At 47.1% G+C, this 21,847-nt stretch overlaps 1 pseudogene; it reads left to right on the top strand.

Annotated features, from left to right (window-relative positions):
- Positions 1–21,847, top strand: part of LOC119454236 (transmembrane channel-like protein 6) — a 57,334-nt pseudogene that overhangs the window by 24,767 nt on the left and 10,720 nt on the right.

Here is a 21,847-nt window from a genome sequence, read left to right as displayed (position 1 = left end):
TAAAGTGTGTGAGTCACGCGCAGCCCAGTGCTCCCTTCTCCCACAATGCCTTGCGCAGCTCCCTCCGCTGGTGATAGCTGGTGGTTAGGCACAAGGCATTGTGGGAGAAGGGAGCACCGGCCCGCATGTGGCTTGCAGGCTGCAAGCGAGGCAAACAGGCAAGTCTCCCATGCTGCCTTGCAGCTGCTGCTAACGGCGCGCGCACATTTCTGGAAAGCTCCATTGTGTCTATAGTTTGTACAAGCAATGCACAGTGCTGTGTGCTACCTGTTGGTGACAAATGTTGCTATTCAGGTGACAAAAATTTCACTGTTCAATAGAGTCCCATCTTTCTGACAATTTCGGAAAACCACATTGTGCTACTGTCGTTTCTTCTCAACATATTGAATATTTTCTTTCTTTGTTTGTATTTTTTGGATCACCCTGCATTTTCTATGAGTATATGAAAGCAAGGTTAATAACACTGTAATTTTGATCCTTGAGCACTACACCTCTCAAGAGGTGAACTGTTGGATTCAGCCTCACTGCATGGAGCTGGCTTGTCTTAACAAGTCAGGTAAATGAGTTAACAAGTAGTCACTTAGCAGGTGCCTGACTTTTCAAAAAAGTCCTAGCAGACCGGTGTTGATCACCACCCTGCCTCACACAAACTCGCAGGGCCGGTTTGCGGACACGGTGATGTACTATGGCCACTACAGCAACGAGACAGTGCGGTGGCCACCGCGCAACCCCCTGTTGTACGACTTGCCGCTGGCATACTTCTTCACAGTGGCTGTTTGCCTGTTCGCCTGCCTAGTCACCTTAGCCTACAGGTTGTTGACACTGTCCTTGTTCACTTCCATTTTGACCGGTCCTTTTCCTTTGTGTGTGTGTTGAGGGCACCCTGAAATCGATGTGGAGTGAAAGCGAGTTTGGAATGACACCCACATCAGAGGGACAGTTGAGGCTTATCTAGGCACTAGGGTCAAGGTTCAGCAGAATATACATCACTAATACAGGTGAGTCAGAGTAGCGAATTCATGACAGGAATTCATGAGAGGTCGTCGGCATAATTTCTATACTCATTACCTGCACCCCTGCCTAATTGCAGCTTTATCGATTCCCTGTTTGTGTACTTCTGTTTTAATTAGTCTATTGTTTTGTGTGTTGAGGTGTTAAATTGAGTTCGTGAGATTAAAGAGAGGAGTGTTTGGATTGATGACCTCATCACAGGGGCAGCTGGGGAGATGAGGTAGTACCTAGGAGATAGGTTTGGCCAGAAACACAGTGCTGACTTCAGTGAATTGGAATAATGTAATAAGGAAAAATATAGGAGGGAGCATTATGTCATGCAGCCGGCCTTGGCAAGCGAACGCTCCATGTAGCTAGCAGTGGTGGCCCAACACGCGACTTCTTGCGGAGAATCGAAATTTGCCGAGACGTTTGGTTACCGGTATATTTTATTCGGTGCATGCTCGGCTGGATCTTTTTCCTTGTTTTCTTCTTTTTTTTCCTTGGTTTTGTTTTTGTTTATTTGAAGAGTTTCAAATGGTTTCGAATGCGTATTGAAAAAAAGAAATCTACCAGGAGTACTAAAAGCTACCGCGTGCTCTGTCGTATCCTGCGTGTTCTGATGTTTTCACCACGTGTTTGGTCACCACTCGGCTTCAATCGCGTTGCGGTATACTTCCTCCTATCTTTTTTCTTCCTCCATGGTTGGAATGGTGACTTCATGGCAGGCAGACAGCAAGGAAAGGGCACGCATAAGTCTTTACTTTATGCATTTTCTGTACAGCAATGTCTAGAGTTTGTATACTAGCAAGATTGAGCAATTGTGAGTTTGGAAATGCAAAATTTGTCGCACACCCGATTGAAGTGGATTGCTATAAAGGGAAACCAGCATGGGATCATGGAAGGTAAATCTAAAGTGGAGTATCGCCTTTAGCTGGATTGGTAAATCATGCTTCTAAAATACCGAAAAACCTGTCTTCCAATGAGACGAAGTTCGCTAAGCCAGAAAATGACACAAAAGCAAAAAATTGCGTGGCTATTCCACAATCTAGTTCCCTCACGGCCTCCTGAGGACATCACAGATTTTAGAGTGGTTGTTAGGCTCTAATCTTTTTATCGGTAAGCAATTATTAAACTGCGTTCCAAGAGAGAGAGAAACGGGGTGGGAAAGGCAGGAAGGTTAACCCAAAAAGATTCTGGTTTGCTACCCTGCACTGGGGGAAGAGGAAATGAAAGACGGAAATAATAGGGTAACTAAATACTTATACCTGTACATTTTGAGAACTTTTTCTGCACAGGAATTGCCCAAGCATGCTGAAATACTTTGAAATTTGGGACATCACAATGACGTATCAGAAGCAGCTATTTGCTCATGAAATTCAAGGGGAACGAGCTTTATGCTTCAATTAGCTAGTAACCAACGAGCAGTAGACATATCACGTTGAAGATGATGACAAATTGAGTGAAAGGACACACTTGGCACTAGTTGTTGCCTTTTTTTTTCTGTCCTCATCTGCCAATGTGTTAAGTCCACTGCCTGTAATAGATTAACGGCAAGCCTAAATTGCCACCTTAGTGCATTAACCAAACCTGCCAACTCTCAAATTTTTTTGTAAAGTTTCTGAATTTGGCCTCGTTCAATGAATTTACAAATGCTGCATCAAGTTTTACGAAAACCAAGTTGTGTTTGCAAAAATGTTTTAAAGCTGTTAAAATAAATGTACAAGATTGCAAAAAAATGCATAGAAAAAAGAACTTGTGATTAAGGGACTTTACTGTGGTGCTACCTGGCAACGCCCTTTTGTAGCAACGCAAGATAGCATATACCAGAGGGGGCGGTGTACCTTCTACAAGCATGTTCATTTGCACACGTTCTTTAAATTGGTTAAATTGGCATTAGCAGAGTCCCTGATGTAAAGTCACTGATGTGGTAACATTATTGTCAGTCTCTGCTGTTACAAGTTTGCTGCTGCCTGTGTGTTGCGTGTGAAGGTAATAATCATCGTGGATAAAGTGCTTATGTATCCAACAAAAGGGTGTGTGTCCACAGCAAACTTAAAGGTGTGATGCCCCACTCCGTTGTAATGTCCGTGTGATCTCTGTGAATTCTGAAGTTCGACCTGATAGCTTTTTCAACTGCGAGGCTTTTCTTTCGAGGAACCCGTATGGGTTTTCTTTGTACCAATTGCTACGATTCGGTGGATGTTTCATTTTCCCTTTAATTATAAATTTTACTTCACACACTTTAGATTCATAAACTTGCAGGTCAGCAAGTTTATGAATCAGGCAAAGTTGGCGTGTGGTGTAAATTTTTGGCAGCAACACAATTACGCCGCTGCTGAAAATTTACACCAGCAGCGAAGTATAATGCACTGGTTACTGCAATATTAACTGTGTCTTTGTCTCGTTGAGCTCTGCACCACCATGTGGCTGCAACCGTGCAGGCAGTTCACATTTGCGCCTTCGCTCATCGGTAAAACGCACAGTCCGCTGGCGTTTGCCGGAACACCGACGCACCAAAACTCTCTATTGAGATAAGAACAGAGCCGCAGAAAGGCAGCCAAAGGGATGCCAAAGTGGTGGTCGTGTTCTCAAGTGCGTGTGCTTGTGTTGCTTTTTGCTGATTTATGCATATGGTACGGTGCAGTGGTGTTTCTGTCACTGTATTGTTTGTGTGATCGTCTTGTCTTCTTCTTCTCTCCTGCTTCAGCCTCGGATGGTTACCTGTAAGTTTTTGCACTCTCTCTGCTGCTTCTGTGGCCCTCCACCTTTATTAAGAGGTTCTTAAAAGAACTTGAAAAGAATGCTGCCGTTGACGTGCATGACCAAATAAATTATGATAATGATTAGAGCAAAGATGAGATAAACACAGCATGTGGACTTGAAAGGGTTTAAAAAATTGGAAGATAGAAAATGGATAAATTATTATTTTAAAAACTTTCCACTATGTACATTCAATTGCAGTAACATAAGTGATTCTAACAATAGCCAATCTTCGTCATGACTTCCATTGATGTTCACGTGTGGCTTGGGTCTTTGAATTTTGAGTAGTGTTACTTATAAGAGCCTCCTTGTCGCTACGGATAAGAAAAGAATCCTTATGTTTACGAATGTCCTCTCTTTGTTATAATAAAATTCTTATTTTTTCCATAAGATTATTCCTATGACGTTCGTGTTCAGCCGGGAAATTTCCCACTGAATTCCTACTTGCCTGAGTAACATAAAGGTTTAGGCTTAGTTGGTGACTGCAACTCGAGCCATATTTTAACATGAAACATGGGTCAACAAATAAAAATTACAAGCATGTGAAATGACACGAACTTTAATAGTACAGTGAAATCCCGATAATTCGAAATCTCTTCATTCGAATTGACGGATAATTCTAACTCTTCGATTGGTCCCGGCAAAGTCCTATGTACTTGAGTAGAAAAAAACTGCCGTGAATTCTAACTTTGTCCAGAAAGCATGCCACCGTTGTTTCAAACAAAATCTCACTCCCATGCACCGCTTATCGGACAAACCCAAGCCAAAGGTGAAGGTTTGATGCGTCACTAGCTACTGTAATGTCACGTGCCGTAAAAATTGCAAGGGAAGACACGCCGGGAGTCGAGACCAACCAGAGGAACGAGAGCAGCGCCCTCCCTCCTTTCCCATTCGGCTTAAAAGGAGCAGGAAAGGGCCCCCAGCTTAATCACGTTACCACATTCACCTGCCCCCAGCCCCTCCCTCCTAGCACGTGCTTGAACACATTACCACACGCTCACTTTCTAACGCACACTCGATCACATCATCTCCAACATTGGGCACACTGGAGTACTGCGCGCGTCAAGGTACCATCCTTCTCGGCGAGATAAGCGAATTCACAAAAATGGCAGGGGCGTCCATCAAGTTGCAGAAGCGGCAGCTTTTTGGTTTAGTTTGACTACAGTCAAACCTCGATATAACGAACCTCTATTTAACGAAATTTGTGATGTAACGATCTATGTTTATTTTCCCATCTTAGTTCTATTGAATTAATGAAACCTCGATATAATGAAATTCTCGATATAACCAAGTTTTTCGCTGCAAGTACAACTTCGTTATATCGAGGTTTGACTGTATTAGTCTTGCATCCTTTTTTCTTTTTTTTTTTATATGAAGAGTGGATGCTGAACAAAGTGATGTGAACGTGATGCATTTGTTGAATTAGTTGACAGCTAGCGTGCCAAAATTTTGGAATGTCACCTCTAGTCGAAGCACTGTTGTGTGACATGTGCTGATGCGGGCTTCCCACCATGCAGCCTGACCCGGTCGTACAAGCAAAACTACATTGAGACGTCGATGGGCGTAAAGGACGTATACTGTGCCAAAGTGTTCTCAGCCTGGGACTTCAGCATCGCATCCCGCGAGGCGGCCATGCTCAAGTCGCGCAGCATCTACAATGAACTCAAGGTGAGCCCTCGTCGCAGCTAGTTGGGCATGCAGATCGCATTTTAACCGTGCATTCAAGATCTGAAAGCAAGTGCGCTGTCTAAGAGCAAGCATCACTTCAGGCATCCCTATTCAGATACACGTAAAATGCAGAAGCGCTATCGTTTGGCCATCTCTAAAGGCATTGCGTAGCCGAGGAATAGAAAAGGCACACGTGAATATCTTATGAAATATCTACAAACATTCCAGAGCTACCTTAGCTCTTCATAAGAAAAGTGGGAAAATATCGATAAACAAGAGTGTGGGCAAGGAGACACAATCTCCCTAATGCTTTTCACTGCGTGCTTAAAGAAGTATTCAAGCTGTTACACTGGGAAGGATGTGGTGTGAGGAGTAACGGGGAGCATCTCGGCAACCTGAGGTTTGCAGATGGCATGCAAAAAAATGTTCAAACCCGAGCCGAGTGCGCGCGTTTTTCGCTGCTCTCGTTCTGGAGGGCTACGCCAGAGAGATGCAGCTCACTTCATGTGCGGGGTCATACAGTGCTGGGTCGCTGTGTCACCCTTGATATACCGGAGCTTCAGCTCATGCACAACGCACGGATAGGGTGTAAAAGTTAATCACTGCCAAGATAGAGTCTAATTAACGCCTTTCTTGTGCTCTGGGCCTTCTCCTTGTGGGTGCTGGCTCACTCCTAGTGGAGACGAATGAGGCATCCGCTTCAGGCAACGAAGCACGCACAGAGAAGCTGATCGTCTCCCCGAGAGCTTGGAATCTTGACCTTGGACGGTGTTCCACAGTGGTCTAGGTGACCTGCAGTGAACACCGTGTGATAGAGACCGCTATGAGAGTAGCTAATATTCTGGTTGACATTACCTCTTTGCTTCCACCTGTTCGGCTGCTCCACCGCATCTGTTATTCCATGGTACATTTTTATGCTGCGTTCACCGCGTCCGCACTGTGAAAAAAATTTGCTGTAAATCTGGAGCAAGCACCGCATTTGCACAATGCCTGGTAGGTATTATTCCAGAGGGCTTTCGCATCAGATACACTAGACCATGGGTTCTCAAAGTGTGTTCCGCGGAACCTACGGTTCCGCAGGCCCCTGCTCGGGGTTCCGCGAGCCACTGATACAATTTCCCTGGTCCCGCTCCCGACAAGTGTCTAAAACGGCGAACACGAGGTGCGCTTGATCCAAAGAACCTCATTACCCATGCCCGAGTGTCAAAATCACATCACAGTGCGTAACAGCAACGCGCGAACTGCGCAATAAATACGCAAGCAGCTTGTAGCCACCCAACCTCTGAGAACGGGCAGCGCGCCTAAGCTTTCGCACTTGAATCTCGGTGGCCGTAACTTACCACCATGCGCCTTTCTCCTATTTGTAGATAGGGTAGGTGCCGATAGCGTGCGCATGACCTATACGTTGAAGGGAAAAAAAAAAAACGCGGAGCACTGCAAATGCGCGCCGCAGAAGAGCAAGAACGGCGTAGCGTCCAACCGAAACGAAGCGGCGCAGTCCGCATCGCCGTGGTCCTCAGCGGCAATCGTACGCGGCACGTGACTGACAGCAACACCAAAAAGCGCTTCGTGCCTAATTGTGCCTTTAAAGCCTTTATTCTTGCGTTTATCGCCGCGCGTAACATCGCGTTGGCGGCTAGCCGCGGGCCTCCGTAAGTGCGTAGTCGCTATCTCTGATCGCGTCGATAACCACGCAGTTCGTCCGCAGCGGTTGCGTTGCGGCAAATAGTAGTTTCGTTTTCACTCGATGCGCGGCGCCTGCGTGCCTTCAACTGCGTAGTCGCCTCCATGGCAGCATCGATAGCGACGCAGTTTCGTCCGCACTTCTTGCAGCAAAGGTGTTTCGTCTTGACTTGGTGCGTGCGTCAGCCGCATGCCTTCTGAACGCAAGATCGCCGTCCATGATCGCGTCCGATAGCGGCCGCGGTTTGTCGACAGCGGTTGCGGCAAGCAGTAGTTTCGCTTTTACTCAGTGCAAAGCTGTCAAAGATAAAAAGCACCGGCTACATCGCGATAGACGGACAATTGTTGACATCAGCTGAGTGGCGAAAAAATAATCGGGATGTGCGCCGTTGGTGCAAAGCGCGTCTCAGATGAAAATGCGTGCCGCGAAGGATGTCGCGAGGCCTTCGCCGCTGCTAGCGCTAATCAGTCATGAGATGAATTCAGCTTCCACTGGTCTTCTGCTAAATAGAAAAAGATTTGACGATTCATTGAGTAAATAAAAGCGTGTGACGTAGTGCAGCATTTGTTGTTTTCTTGATACCCTCGATAATTCGGTTAATGGGGGGGGGGGGGGGGGGGGGGTTCCTTGGCACTTTATGGAGCTTAGCAGGGTTCCCTGGGATGAACGTACCTGAGAACCCTTGCACTAGACGGAAAAAGTATAAAGTGAGTATTCAAAAAAAAAATCGTAAAACGTGCAGGGGCGCGAGGTGCAGCTTGGATTTCTCGTGCTCAGGGCGCCTCTTGGACTTAAACTTGGCCCTTGAAAACTAAGCATGGCCGCGAAGGGTTCTGCTATACAGTGCTCGGTGGTACAGTATAGACCACTTATAACGTAACCGCTTATAGTGCAGGACCGGATATAGTACGGTCTTTTCAGACTCCCGTTAATTTTCCATAGCACTTCATGTATACGTATACCGCTTACAGTGCAGCCGCGTGAGCCGAAATACCGGTACAGTATAGACCACTTATAACGTAACTGCTTATAGTGAAGGACCGGTATAGTACGGTCTTTTCAGACTCCCGTTAATTTTCCCATAGCACTTCATGTATACGCTACCGGTTACAGTGCAGCCGCGTGAGCCGAAATACCGGTTACAGTATAGACCACTTATAACGTAACCGCTTATAGTGAAGGACGGATATAGTGCGGTCTTTTCAGACTCCCATTAATTTTCCCATAGCACTCCATGTATACACGTATCGCTTATAGTGCAGTTGCGGGAAACAAATACTGGTACAGTGCGGCTGCCTGGGAGTACGGAAGTCAGCGGAGACGGCAAACGCTCCCCTCAAACGGGCGCCCTAAGGAGTGCTCGAAGAAGAAAGAGAGACGAAGGGAGGAGAAGGGCAGTGGTGTGAACGAACAGCCAGTGAGGCTGAAACCAGAATCTTGAGTGTGAGTCGTGAAATATCACGGCGCGCATAGCGAGCGAGGGCCACGAAACTGCCAACGCCGGCCAACGCTCGCTTCACGATAACGGCAGTAAACGAAACTTCAGGGAGCGGGCGGCGCTGGCACTGCACGGCGAAGGGCCTGTGCCGTGCGTGCCTGTGCCGGCTGTCGGTGTTGTTGCGCGCACTCTTTTGAAAGCGATCTCCACACAGCTCTGACCTTGTATGCGCTGTGCTTATGCCGCGCAGTTTCCGTTGAAGCGATAGACCGCACGAACCTTCGTCGCTGCGGCGGCCGCGTTTCCCCACGCCCGCGTTTTGACAGTGGCTGTCTGTGGTCATCGAGTCTATTCATGTTTGCTTGTGCACGTTGACACCACGCTTGTTAATTCCATTAATAAGCGAATGTGTAAGTTTATGCAGCCAATAAAAACTACTATGCCTATTCCTATAGCTATTACTAATTTACTATCGCAATTGATGCTTCGCCTTTCGGGCGAAACTGAGACATTTTTTTTAATTATTACTTTACTTCATGCGAAGATCGTGGGTACTGGGACATTAAGCTTTCAACGTTCGTAAATTTAAACGGATACAAAACTCCCAGTCGCACGCTTCGATTCTCGGATACGCGCGGCCGCTTGGTCTACATGTTTGCATACGCAGGGCTTGAAAATCGTGTTTTGGTTATAGTGCGGTACCGCTTATAGCAGATATTCACGACGCCGGCGACTTACGTTATAAGCGGTCTACACTGTATGGGCTGGAAACGATAAGTCTTGGGCTTTCTTGAGCTCGGTACTCTGGTTGCAACGGCTGCAACAACAGAGCAGAGTCTGGCACGTGGGACGCTTTCAGTTGTCTTGATATCAGCTGCTGCTGAAGGCGGGGAGAAGATGTCCACGTGGTGTGCAAACCCAACACAGCTGGAAAACAGCCTGCAATGTGCTGCCACTATGAAAAAAAACTTGGGATAGACATCCGGTGTAAAGGCAGCCGGTGCTTGGCCTCCTCTGGCCTGGCCGGCTCTGTGCTGGCCACCGAAAGTGAATGGATTAAAAGGAAATTAAATTGAGTCGGTCAGGTCACGCGTAGGGCAGCTTTTGCGTGCACCATTAGAGTTACAGAATTCGTGCTAGGGGAAGGAAAGCATAGTCCAGGATGGCGCAGAACTAGGTGGTCGGACAAAATAGGAATTTTGCTGGATATAATGGGGATCAGCTGATACAAGACAGGGGCGATTGGAGATCGATGGGAGAGGCCTTTGTCCTACAGTGGACATGAAACAGGCTGATGGTGATAGTGATGATAGTGACCAGGCAATGTGGATTAGGTTGTTGGAATTAAAAAAGAAATTAATTAACAGGTACTCTTTGGAGCAAGATAATTAGTCTTTCTTTATTTTAGCAGAAACTGTCAAATGTGGGAATCTTTGAAAAGGTTGTGCAGCCAAGCTGACAACATTGTAACTTCCCAGCAGAAACAGGCATTGCAGTTTGTAAACAGAATTTACTTCCAAAGGGAAGGAAATAGATATGTGATGGTACATCGCTCTCGATTGCACCAATAATTTGTGAATAAGGCTTTTGCGAAACTAGCGTAAATAACGTAACAATTCCGTGGAAACTAAAGATTATGCACAATTGTACACTACAATGTTAGTTGCATACAATTTCATTACAGCTTAATCAAAGCTTCACTTCGCAGAGATTCCAATGTGTGTGTTCGATCTGCATTTATTATTGTGTTATTATTATTATATTATTATTATTTATATTTATTATTATTATTATTATTAATTCAAGGCACTGCAACCATTCGTAATACGTAACTCCAATGAGTTACCCATGTGATGCAGCTATGGGAAATTCTCAAGTCTTGAGTTGGAGCCTGTTTCCTGTAGGCTCGCAGAGTGTGTTTGAGTGCACCAACTGCTCTCCGTCCCGAAGTCTGCATCACGCCAACATTGTCAACGTGCACATGCAGGAGCTGCTGTCGATGGAGCGGCGAGCTGTGGAGGCGCGCCCACGTGGGGGTCAGGATAGGCAAGTTCCTGGCCCGCGTTACTGTCAACCTGGTCATCTGGCCATCATGGCAGGCTCCGGCACGCTCGTGTATCACCTGCTGTCAAGAAATCTCTTGAGGTACGGCAGGAAGACCGTCGTCTGATGGCAGTGGCTGTCAATAGGGACTTGCCCATCATTCACACGGCAGCACTGTGGAGTGTGGCCATTGCAGAGCTTCACAGTCTGTCTGTCTGATGTCCATCAATCGTGTGTGCATGTGCACTGGGGGTTTTACAATTTGAACCAAGTATAGTTTAGTGCAATTCACATGCAATGTACCAACGGCTCAGTTTGTTGCCACTTTGAGTTATTCTGAATACTTTTCGCGGTGTGTTTAGTTAGCTAATTAGCAATGTTGTAAAGTGTTTAGAAACAACCAATTAAGTTGTGTCACAGTTATCTCCTATGCAGCACAATGGGGAGGAGAGTAGGGACTTTGGTAAAAAGTTAGTGAAATACAAAAAAAGATGATGTCACTAAGCACTTGCACAACTGAACTGCAGTGCCGTCAGTCACGTTTCAGGATGATGCCTGTACGCCTGTCACAAAAAAAAATTATCAATCAGCTCCAGGCACCAGCATTCAGTGTAATTCAGTGTAACCTGGGCAGCTATGTCAGTATCTTATTGTGAGAATAGAAACCTGCTACGATCCTGAGCAATAAGTGATAGGCCAGCATCAATTTCGTTTATGATGGGTCATGGCCTTTGTTCTTTGGAAACGTGATTGAGAGCACTGCAATAGGTTGCAAGCACGTAGTGACATCATTATTTTTCATATTTTGTGGGCGTTTCAGAGCCCACAAAAAAAGACATACCTAAACGATAGCCTCATGGAAAACATTTCATGCTTGCTTCTAAATATGCTCATAACATTTTCAATATGATGTATGTTATTATGGGATGCAGCGCTGCAAAGGTTAACGGGACACCACAGAACGCAAACAGGCGTGAGAAAGCACTTTCTCAATCATACTTGTTCTTGTTGTTGCCCTCATACACCTTCGTAGTGTTGTATCCCAATAATGCTACTTCAACTAGCCCCAACAAGAGCCTCCCATTTATTTTATTCCCAAAAATGTAATTTAGAAACTTGCATACTCGAATCTATCTTAGCTAAACAACACACTACAAACTATTCTGAGCAACTCAGATCAGCTGAAAACAGTATGCCATTGGTCAAAAAGTCACAGGCCTGCGCGGCACACGCAGCACAGTCACAGTGTAAGCTGGTTAGCAGCGCAAGAGTAGCTCCAATTTTGCCACCACGCACAACAAGGTCTTCGCAGCAAAATCTCTTCGCCTCGATTTTGACGAGAACAATCTGAACTGTCCGCCCGCAACGGCGAACTGAGGTTGTAATGCGCTCTGCACAGCAGTCTGCTGAGCCCAATGATGCTGGTTGTAGCCGCGCACGTAGCTCTATGATTTGCTTCTTCAGCAGTCGTTCGTACCTTGCGAGAAGACGCCATAACTGTACAGAAGAGGTACCCAGAATACGTGGCACACATCTAACATCGGGACAGCATTGATTGCACGCCTCGTTCTCAATCGCACTCGTCACACACGCGGTTGCAGGCACGTTAACTAGATGGCGCCACCATACTGGGGGAGGCTCAGGTCGTCTGCGCCTGCGCACCTGCCTAGGCGCGCCGGCGCGGAGGCGCAGGGCGCGTATAAAGGGAATGTTTCTTCTTACTGTTAGCAAGTGCTTGTGTGGCTCAGTGGTAAAGTATCCGACTCCCACGCAGCGGGCCTGGGTTTGATCCCAGCGGAGAGCAGGTACTTTTTTTCGCATTTCCCGCGATAGCGGCTACGGTGCGGCGGCAGCGGGCGGCATCATTGCGACCAGAAACGGCTATTGGAATGAGCCCATAACAGCTTATGCTGCAATACCAGATGCACAAGGTATTTGGGTCCATAATGATTATTTCCAGAATAGCGGCGATATTCGGTCAACAGTGAAAACTTTCTCTCAAAGTTTTTTACATAGCTTCTTTTACAGCTGTTTTCTAAGGCTGTTGAATAAAACAGTCTTTGGCTTCAATCATTCACTGAATTTGACTTTGATGACAGCTAAATGCTCGGATCACATAGTCCGTGCTAATGTCGGGCAGCTAGTTCTTAACATTGCATGGTTGCTAGTTAGTCTCCTTCTTAGTGATATTGCTCATGCATAGCAGCATAGCAGGTGTATGTTATGAACTAAGGAAGCCACATTCAGAGGGTAATGTAGCCGTAATTGTTCACAACCTCGGGTCATGCAGCCCTGGTGGAGCAAGTTAATCTATTGTATAGGATGGCGCATAATAGAATTGTGTGCACAAAGTTTTGCTGTTGACTCAGCCACTTGAAGCTGCTCGGCATTGGCTATAATTGGCCTTTCTGGGTAGTCGCTCATCGTGGCTTCCACCTACTGGAAAAACTCAAACCACCCAATGGCGTCTGGCCTCTGGCAGAGCTTATTTATTTTTGTCTCAGATTATAATAGGCCATAATCTGTTGTCTCACTCCAAAGAGAATGATTGGTGACATTCAAAAACTTGGTGATCTCCAACTTGCTGTGGCCTACGTGCAAGGAAACTAGGACAGTGAACACATCTCCTGTGTCCGACTGGGAGCTGCCACCTTGGAATAAGAGTGCTAGCTAGGTGACAGAGGGGTTTGTGAAGACATAGTTACGCATCTAGACAGATGGAATGAGAGTTGATATCTGCGGCGATTCGAAGCCCTGCCCTCGCATACCTCGGGCACTCGGTACCCCGACATACTCTCCTTTGTTTTAGTGTTTGCTTGAAGTTATGCCGAACACCCGCTACATAAGAAGCTTGGGCAAGTTGGTGGGTGTTCACGTTTAGGAAAATAACGGCGCTCGGTAGACAAGGACACAGGAAAAGAAGAAGAAGACACTGGCTCTGTGTCGTATTCTTCTTTGCCCGTGTCCTTGTCTATCCAGTGCTGTTGTTTTCCTAAACATGAACACCCACTTCTGTTTGTCTGATTACGGTATATGTGCACTTTGTTTTATTGTATTTGATTTCTCTCATGTTGAAGGGTTTTCCAGATATGTTGCCCACACAGCCATGACTCAATACCTTGCGGAAGTTCAGAATGAAACCAAAAAGTTATGCAGATCTGACGCACTGCGGGGATCGGTGTAAGCAAAGCGGTCGTTGGTGTTTGTTAAAAACACTGCGCTCGTTTAGGGACTATTTGCGAGCAGAGAACACAACCAAGTTGGAGGTGTTTTCACCAGGAAATGCCTTGCTCAACTGAGTAAGCATTTGTAGCAACTAATGCAGCAACTGAGCAACATTGTTGTTACTCAACTTGAGTAACAACAATCTGACACGGCCAACCAAAACCAGCGTCTGTTGCACACGCTAAGCACCGAACCAAACTTCGCAAAATGTTTCAACACTGTTTCAAGGCTGCAATACAACAGTGTACAATGGTTGCGGCCGCAGACTGACATTCCTGTGCGGGCGAGATGACGGTGTCCCTGACGGTGGGCACGCTGTGCTTTGTGCTGCCCACGCTGTTCCTGGCCCTGTCCCGGCTGGAGTTCATCGAGCAGGTCCAGACCAGGCTCTACCTCAACCTGTCCAGGTGCAGTTAACAGTTGATGCGCGCGTACCTGCCAGGGCTGGGCATCAACTAAAGAAAATGTAACATGACGTTTGCGCTTAGCTGCATCTGCTGCACGTAGCCTCCGAGATAGCAGCTGCGGGCTGCGTAGCGTAGCCTACCGCAGCCACCACAGGGCTCTGCAACAGGCCCTTTTGCCATCCTGGCAGTCAAGATTTGTGCGGAGCCTTTCCCTCTTTCCCCGTAGCTTCCAGCACACTAGCGGAGACGAAAAGAGAATGAAAGCTGAGTATCACTGCCATAACTCCACTTATAGGTAAAGGATCCAAAAAAATTTCGCAGCATGAGATTCGTGAGACGACGTCCTTAATAGTGAGCCATTCGACGATTAGTTGGAAAAGTGTTTCAGGGACCCTTTAAAGTGCGCCGTTGCTGCACCACCACATAAGTCGTTTCGTCAATGTGAAAGTTGGGAAGCTACTGTGCAGTATAATACAAAGCCTGCGGCCACTGCTTCCATTGGCCACATTCATTCATGACGTTGCAGCCAGTGGGACAGACATTGCGACTTCCAGCAGAATCTAATTCAGTCCTATTTTTATGCACCAACCGGGAGGCTAGAGCGTAGGGATGCAGACTAAAAGCAAGTGATATGTCCTGCATGTGCCTGTTCAAGCAATGTAATACATTGAGACGATACCACTTTTGCATGGCTGTGCTAGAAAAAATCTGTTTGTTTTCTTTTTTGTCTTTTTTTGCTGATGGGTCTGTAGACTTTTGCTCCCAAACATACAGTATGGCCCTGTGTTAAAAAAACGCAGTTAGTGTTCTGTCATCAATTATTGCTTGCATGGGCCATAATGGCCCACAGACAAACTTTTTATGCACCTATTAATGTACAGTAAAACCTCGATAATTCGAACTTTAATTCGAAATTTCGGTTAATTCGAAGAATTTGAGCGGTCCCGTCATTCTCAATGCAAATTCTACCGGATAATTTGAATGGCCCCGGCTCTATTCGGATAATTCGAAGTTTCCGGCTAGTAGCAACGTGCAGCGGTTAGGTTAGGGCGCTCCGTACAGTCGCCAACCGATTTTCCGAGCTCGTGGGGACTGAAAAATAGTCCGGAAAACTCGTTCGATCGAAAAAAAAAGTTATTAGTGCGGCTTAAAAAAAAATCTCTAATAATGCCCTGCCTCATACTACGTTTGGAGGGGATCGACTTGCTTGGATTTGCGCAGCAATGACGTCCTCCGTGTACAGTCGACACGAACGTCAACGCGTTGGCGATCTCCGCCAACGGCGTTTGCCATGGAGATCCAAGAAACGAGCTTCGCACCGCTTAGCTCTCGCGAAGGTACAGGAGGTAGCGCCGATCACTGAGACATGGGTCTCCGAGACACCTGCTCAGTGTACACGCCACGTTCAAAATAGCAACCGAAAAAAAAAAACACTGAATTAACAAGCGTGGTGTCAGCGCGCACGAACGAGCGCGACCGCCGCAGCGAGCGAAGGTTCGTGCGGTCTATCGCTTCAACGGAAACTGAGCAGCGAGAGCACAGCGCATACAAAAGGTCAGAGCCGTCTGAAGATCGCTTGCAAGATGCGGTGCGCGCGAGAACCGCTCCGGCGCTAAGTACGCAGTTGTTAGAAGAGTAGAAGTCGCCCCTCCCCCCTTCCTTCCCTCCCATACCCCCACGGCCTTTCGCACGAGGGAGGAAGTCGCGTTACGCTCCGCCGTGCGTTCGCTCTCCATGAAAGCGCGCGTCCCCGCGCGCTGTCACTCTCACATACGGCGCGCGCGGCGATGATTTTATCGCCCTTAAACTTTGTATAGATCCTCAGGGCGGCGACGCCGACGGCGAAAGTCCGCTTGAAGTGTCCATAAAATTGCTGTCGCAATAAAAAGCATCCCACAATAAATGGTTACAACGATAGTGCTGAGCGCATATACTAAGAAAAAAAAGTTGTCGCAGTTTCACCTGAAAGGCGAAGCATCAATTGCGATAGCAAATTTGTAGAGAGCTATACGGAGTAATGATAGTAGCTTTATCAGCTGTATAAACTTGGGCATGCAGCAGCACCGGCAACGCGCAGAACTGTTGTCGACGCCATCGGCGTTTTGCCCGCGTTCGCACAAAATGCGTGCGGCGTTGGTGAGTGTTGCCGGAGCCTCTGATATAATAGGCACTTGGTGCCGCAGCTAAACATTCCCTCCCCCTCCCCCTACGGCCTTTCGTGCGTCAGAAGAAGGCGCATTTGCTCTACAGATATGGTGATTGTAAAGGAGGAAAGAGACGCCTACTTCTGCAGCCCTTAAGGGCGCGGCACAGAACGCCCGTTTGTTCTCCGCCATGCGTTCACTCCCCGTGAAAGCGCGCGTCCCTCGCACCCTTTCACTCGCACATACAGCATTCGGCGGTGCGCGGCGACGATTTCATCTCCATTGACGTCATACGGAACCTCACGGCGACGCCGACGGCAGAAATCTGCTTCGGAGTGTCCATATAATTGCTATCGCAATAAAAGAAAAAGTGCAGTACTCTGGGGTGTTTTGTCAGCCAAGGAAGAGCGGGCATGGCCTCCGAGACATGAGGATTGCGCGAGCTCTCTATTGATAGCGCGCGTTCCAATCTTGGAGGCTATACAGCGAGCCACTGGAATCCAAGCCAGTGCGAAATCCAACATGGCGGCCTCCAAGATTGGGTTACAGTGTACTTCTAGTACACTGTAACCCCTTCTAGTACACTGTAATTGGGTAGCGCAGCTCGGAAAGGAGCGATTTAGTCCGCAAAATCGAACTTTGGGGTCTCAATTCGTCCGAAAAATTGGGTTTGAAATGCATGAACTCAATGGGAACCCTGATGGTGCATTTTGAAGTCCGGAATATCCAGCAAATCCAAATTTTTGGTGTCAAGCACCACACCACGCCCGCTTTCGCGGCCAGTTATCGATTCCGTGAACATCGTCCGCAACTTAGTTCAGTGCAGTGCGGGTGATATTTATGCGTTTTTTGAGCCAGCTGGAGAGCATGGCACTAGGAGCGGCGAACCACGCGCCAACTAATCCCGCATCGGTGATTACTTTGAGTAATTTTTCTCGGACATGGAAAATAAAGGTGATTTCTTTTTGCGGCAAGTTCTTGCTTGTTTTCTTTTTTATTATTCATTTTGGTTAATTCGAAAGTCCGCTTAATTCGAAGAATTTTCGCGATCCGGCGACCTTCGAATTATCGAGGTTTTACTGTATGTGCACTTGATCATATCAGCAACTTCTTTCCAATAAAAGGCGAAGAAAGGTTCCACTCATAGTGGCTTCATTACTGGTTAGGTGGTTTCTTTAACAGTGGACTGTGCTGTACATTTGGTGACGCTACTAACATCCTGAACTGTGAGCATCGATGGTTTTGGGTGCCCCATTGGTAACTTTTAGTGTAATTTTTGTCATTGCAAATGTACATTTGCAGTTTTGTCTTTTCTTTTGCATGACCTGGTCACAATCTCAATACTTGGGGCAGGAGGGGGGGGGGAGGTATTCTGTCAGTGTCCACCTAGTGGACATGTCCGTTTCGTCTCTTGCTGAAGTTCTGACTGGCTGGGCTGGGGTACGTGCCAGAAAGAGACAAGCACCCCCAGCCAATCACCCCCAGCCAATCACCACTTCAGCAGCAGACAAAATGAACATGTCTACTAGGTGGACACAAGGCCCCCCCTGCTCTCCAAACAAATGTCTTAACGGCTGCCTCCCCTCCCAGGGTGACTCTGGCCAAGATGGTGCTCCTGGGCGTGCTCATGTACTTCTGGCTGGCCTCAAAGCAGGTGAGCATCACATTGCACTTGCTGTGCATGATGACTCAGCAAAACATATTTGCTTACGTTCGCATCGCGTGCTCAGAGGTCTGGTACAAATCAGGAAATGGGCCTTTCAAATCAGCAACTGTGCCTGTATTGATCCCATTTTGAAGGAGGGTTATGTGAGCACAGTGGAAAAACGGACAGGGAGGGGTGATGTACCATATTGATTTTGGCAAGTCTCTGCACTGTTTACTGTGACAGTTGTCATAGGCTCCCATCACAGTGCTCACAATCTTATTGTATCTAAAGCTTGCTATGAGTAAAGGTGTCTCTCTGGACCAGTGGCCTTGTGTCACAAAATCCTGGATAACAAGTCTACATTGAGGCGTTTTTATGGTCTACCACTGTTGACATTTGGTCAAGAGTAAGTGTTGTAGCAGCTAACGAGAGTGTATGCACTTTATTAGTCTTATATTTTAGAAGGCACTGCATAAAAAAATTTGGTTTAGAAGTCTGTCATCATTTTGTTCTCTTCTATTGAAGAACTCCAACAGTTACAAGTCTTTGAAGGTGACACTCAGAGGATTGTTTTTCTAAAGTCTTCTCAAAGTCGGCAGCTCAGCTCTTTTTCTGGGTAGACAGAGCAATGAGTTGGTCTTATTGGATTCCTTGAAAGATGCAGAAGCCATTAATTTAGCGAAGTTTAGCGAAGCAAGTTTAGCGAAATCCAAAGAACTGATTTGTTGCAAACTTTTCTGGGAGATAAAGTAAAGAATGCTTATTATATATAAGGTTAGAACCAAATGAGATAAACAAATATCAACCTCATACTTGGAATAAGAACATAAAATTACAGACACCTATAGTTTTACGGCGTATAAGCACTACGGCGTGCCTCATAATCAGATCGTGATTTCGGCACGTAAACCCCATAATTAATTTTAACAAATAATTCCTCAATCTCTTATTGATTCATCATCATCATTGCTCCGTAGTGCTTATTAAAAGCAGCACTGGCAGCTGTTCACTGTCTGCAACATCTAGACTTTGAAGCGTGCTCAGATTTTCATCAACATTGACACTCTGCCTGGCGTGCCCGGTTCCTTCCCTCAGCGCCGAGACCGTGCTGGGAAAGCGGCTGGGCCAGGAGCTGTACCGGCTTCTGGTGGTCGACACAGCATTCGTCCTGCTCCTTACCACGGGCGTGGGTGAGGCCCTGCGCTCCGTCATCTACAAGCACATAACGCCGCGTGTGGGGCCACCGGAGCTGGACATCGCACACAACACCCTGGATCTCATCTACACCCAGACACTTGTCTGGTGAGTCTCCGTGTCCTTGTGCCCACTCCGGTTCACTCCTCGGTCGTTTATTGGCCTATTTAATATTGGCATTTGCTAGCATGTTTGGCCTTGTCAAATCCGCTGAAGGGCAACTTCAGCCACATTTTGCTTGGGCTGGGATGATGTAATGATACTATTCCAAAGTTATTCTTATTGGAGTTTGTCAGTGGGCCGAGTGACACTCCACCATTTTATCACTGGAATTGGCGGCCACGAACAGTAGATAATGGAAAATCTAGTGAAAAGAGCCCTTGCATTATACTGGTGCTTATCTTGAAGTGGTTGTTTTGGATTTCTTTGTGCCTCTTGTCACCTAAGATAGCTTAGTTTGTTTAACAGTGCCACTAATGTAGTTTAGCTTGCTTAGCAAGGCATAGATAACTTTAACTAAGCTAGAGTACTTCACAAGCTGAAACTGTACGGGGCATATCAGAGAGGTGCTCCTTGTGGACATCAGCGGTTGCATTGGAACTGGTGCATGCCAAGAAAAACACTGCTGACACCACTTTCTTGAGACTATGTATAAACTAAATTTCAAACATTCTTGCATCAGCGGCAACGATAAGAAGATTGCACTGCATTTTGATTGCATGGTTGCTTCATGCATTTTCACCGACCGCTTGGCTACAGTTCTTTTTGTCAACTTTTACGAAATTGGCATAATAAATTACACAAAATGATGCAGTTTATGAGAAAGAAATTTATTGTTTACCGCACTTCTGCCAAGGCCCGATAGTCACCTTAGCCAGCTATCTGTATAGCCATAGCCATAGGCATAGCTTTCGTCAGTTCAGTTGCCATTGTCGTCAAATGTGCGAATGTCTCATGTGAATTAAGTGCGAGACTAGAGTGTCCTAGAATGGGGCGTGGGTCCGGCGGACGCCTCGGCAAGTGCCGACAGTGATGCAAAAACGGTAAAATTGGGACACACTGCCGTCACCTTATCCTGAGCTCGGCTGTTTCGGCAGCGCCCATTGGCTGAGGCGAGCTGGTGGGCTGAGTAGCTGTCGTTTGCTCGACACCATCGTTGTTGCATCGTTTGCATCGTTTTAGTCGCTCTTTCTCCATTTTATTCACTGTAGGTCGGGGGAATAAAATCACTGTTTACGCCACCGAGTATCAAAACTAGATGCAGCAGAGTAAAACACCTGTCAAAGCTCCATGCAGCTGCGGTACTCTGACGCGACAAGCGTCCGACCGGCGTGCGGGGCCGCTCATTCAGGTATAACTTTTCGATAAAAGAAGCCTCAGCGGGGAGCCCACGCTGGACCCACTCCCCCTATCTAGTACACTCTAGCAAGACCATGGTACGATGTTCCGTCGTATGCAGGGTACGAATGAGCGAGCGGTGCATAGCTACGCCCAGAACCGGTGCCCCTGCATGGACGCTCCTAATACTGCGTAACTTCGCAAAGAAAGGAAAACAAACGTCTTTGCACAGTTCTTTCGTTTTAAACAAACAATGGCAATATGAACACGACTATGCGAGCAGCGTAGACGTGTTTCCGCAGGCCACATCCATAGTGTCGACTCCGTTGACAGCCGCGATGGCTAGGAGCCAGCAGGCCTAGCTCGCTGGGCTGTCAAATACGAGACCGGGGGCGCTTGACACGACCACATGCAGCTCGTAATAAAGTGCCTATGTTAGTCAGCACAATGTGTACTAATTATGGTGCGCTTAATTGCAATACATTTGATTTACCGTTGCCGACAGAAGCAAACGAACAAGCCAGGCAAGCTTTTGATCGCTGGGTGACGGTATAGGCCTAGCTCACTGGCCGCCATATCCGGGGCCGACAGCCCTTAATTTCGTCCGCGACCAAGCATGGGCCGCCCCCCCCCCCCCCCCCCAACCTTTCTTGAATTATCTTTCACCATAGAGGGGGCGCTTGCTCAGGATTTTATGGTATAGGTTCATCACCACTGTTTTCAGGCACTGTTTTTGTTGTTCATATTACTTGTGAGAAGGTTTATTTGAGTCAACCAGCACCAATGTACTAATCTCCGGGTTTACATTATAAGGAAACCCTAGGTGACCAAAATTGATCTAGAGCCCTTAACGACAGCATCCCTCATCTTCACGTTGTGACTATGGCGAATGAAGCCAACCTGCCGATGCCGTTTTTCTTGTCACCTTTTTCTTCATTGTTTTTGTCCTTGTCGTCGTCATTTCACGTCACCGGTGGTGATTGGTGCCCAGGGCTGGCATGTTCTACTGCCCGCTGCTGCCCCTGGTGGGCTGTGCCAAGCTGGTGCTGACCTTCTACGTCAAGCGGGTGAGCGTCATGTGCACGCAGCCGTCGGTGCGCCCTGGCGGGCTGTGCAGCCCAGACCGTTTTCCTGGCTCTCACTTTCTTCAGCTTCGTGCTGGCCACGGGGACCCTGGGATATGCTCTGCTCAGGTACAGACAGAGTGCCCTCCCCTTGTACTGACAAACGAGAGGTCTCATGAAAGCTTCTTTGTTCTTGTAATGAGAGAGAAGTTGGGTTGCATGCTTTAAAGGGTCATTGAAG

This window comes from Dermacentor silvarum, chromosome 5 (genome assembly GCF_013339745.2).
Source record: "Dermacentor silvarum isolate Dsil-2018 chromosome 5, BIME_Dsil_1.4, whole genome shotgun sequence".
NCBI classification, from domain to species: Eukaryota; Metazoa; Arthropoda; class Arachnida; order Ixodida; family Ixodidae; genus Dermacentor; species Dermacentor silvarum.
This window is presented reverse-complemented; position numbering and strand designations above follow the sequence as displayed.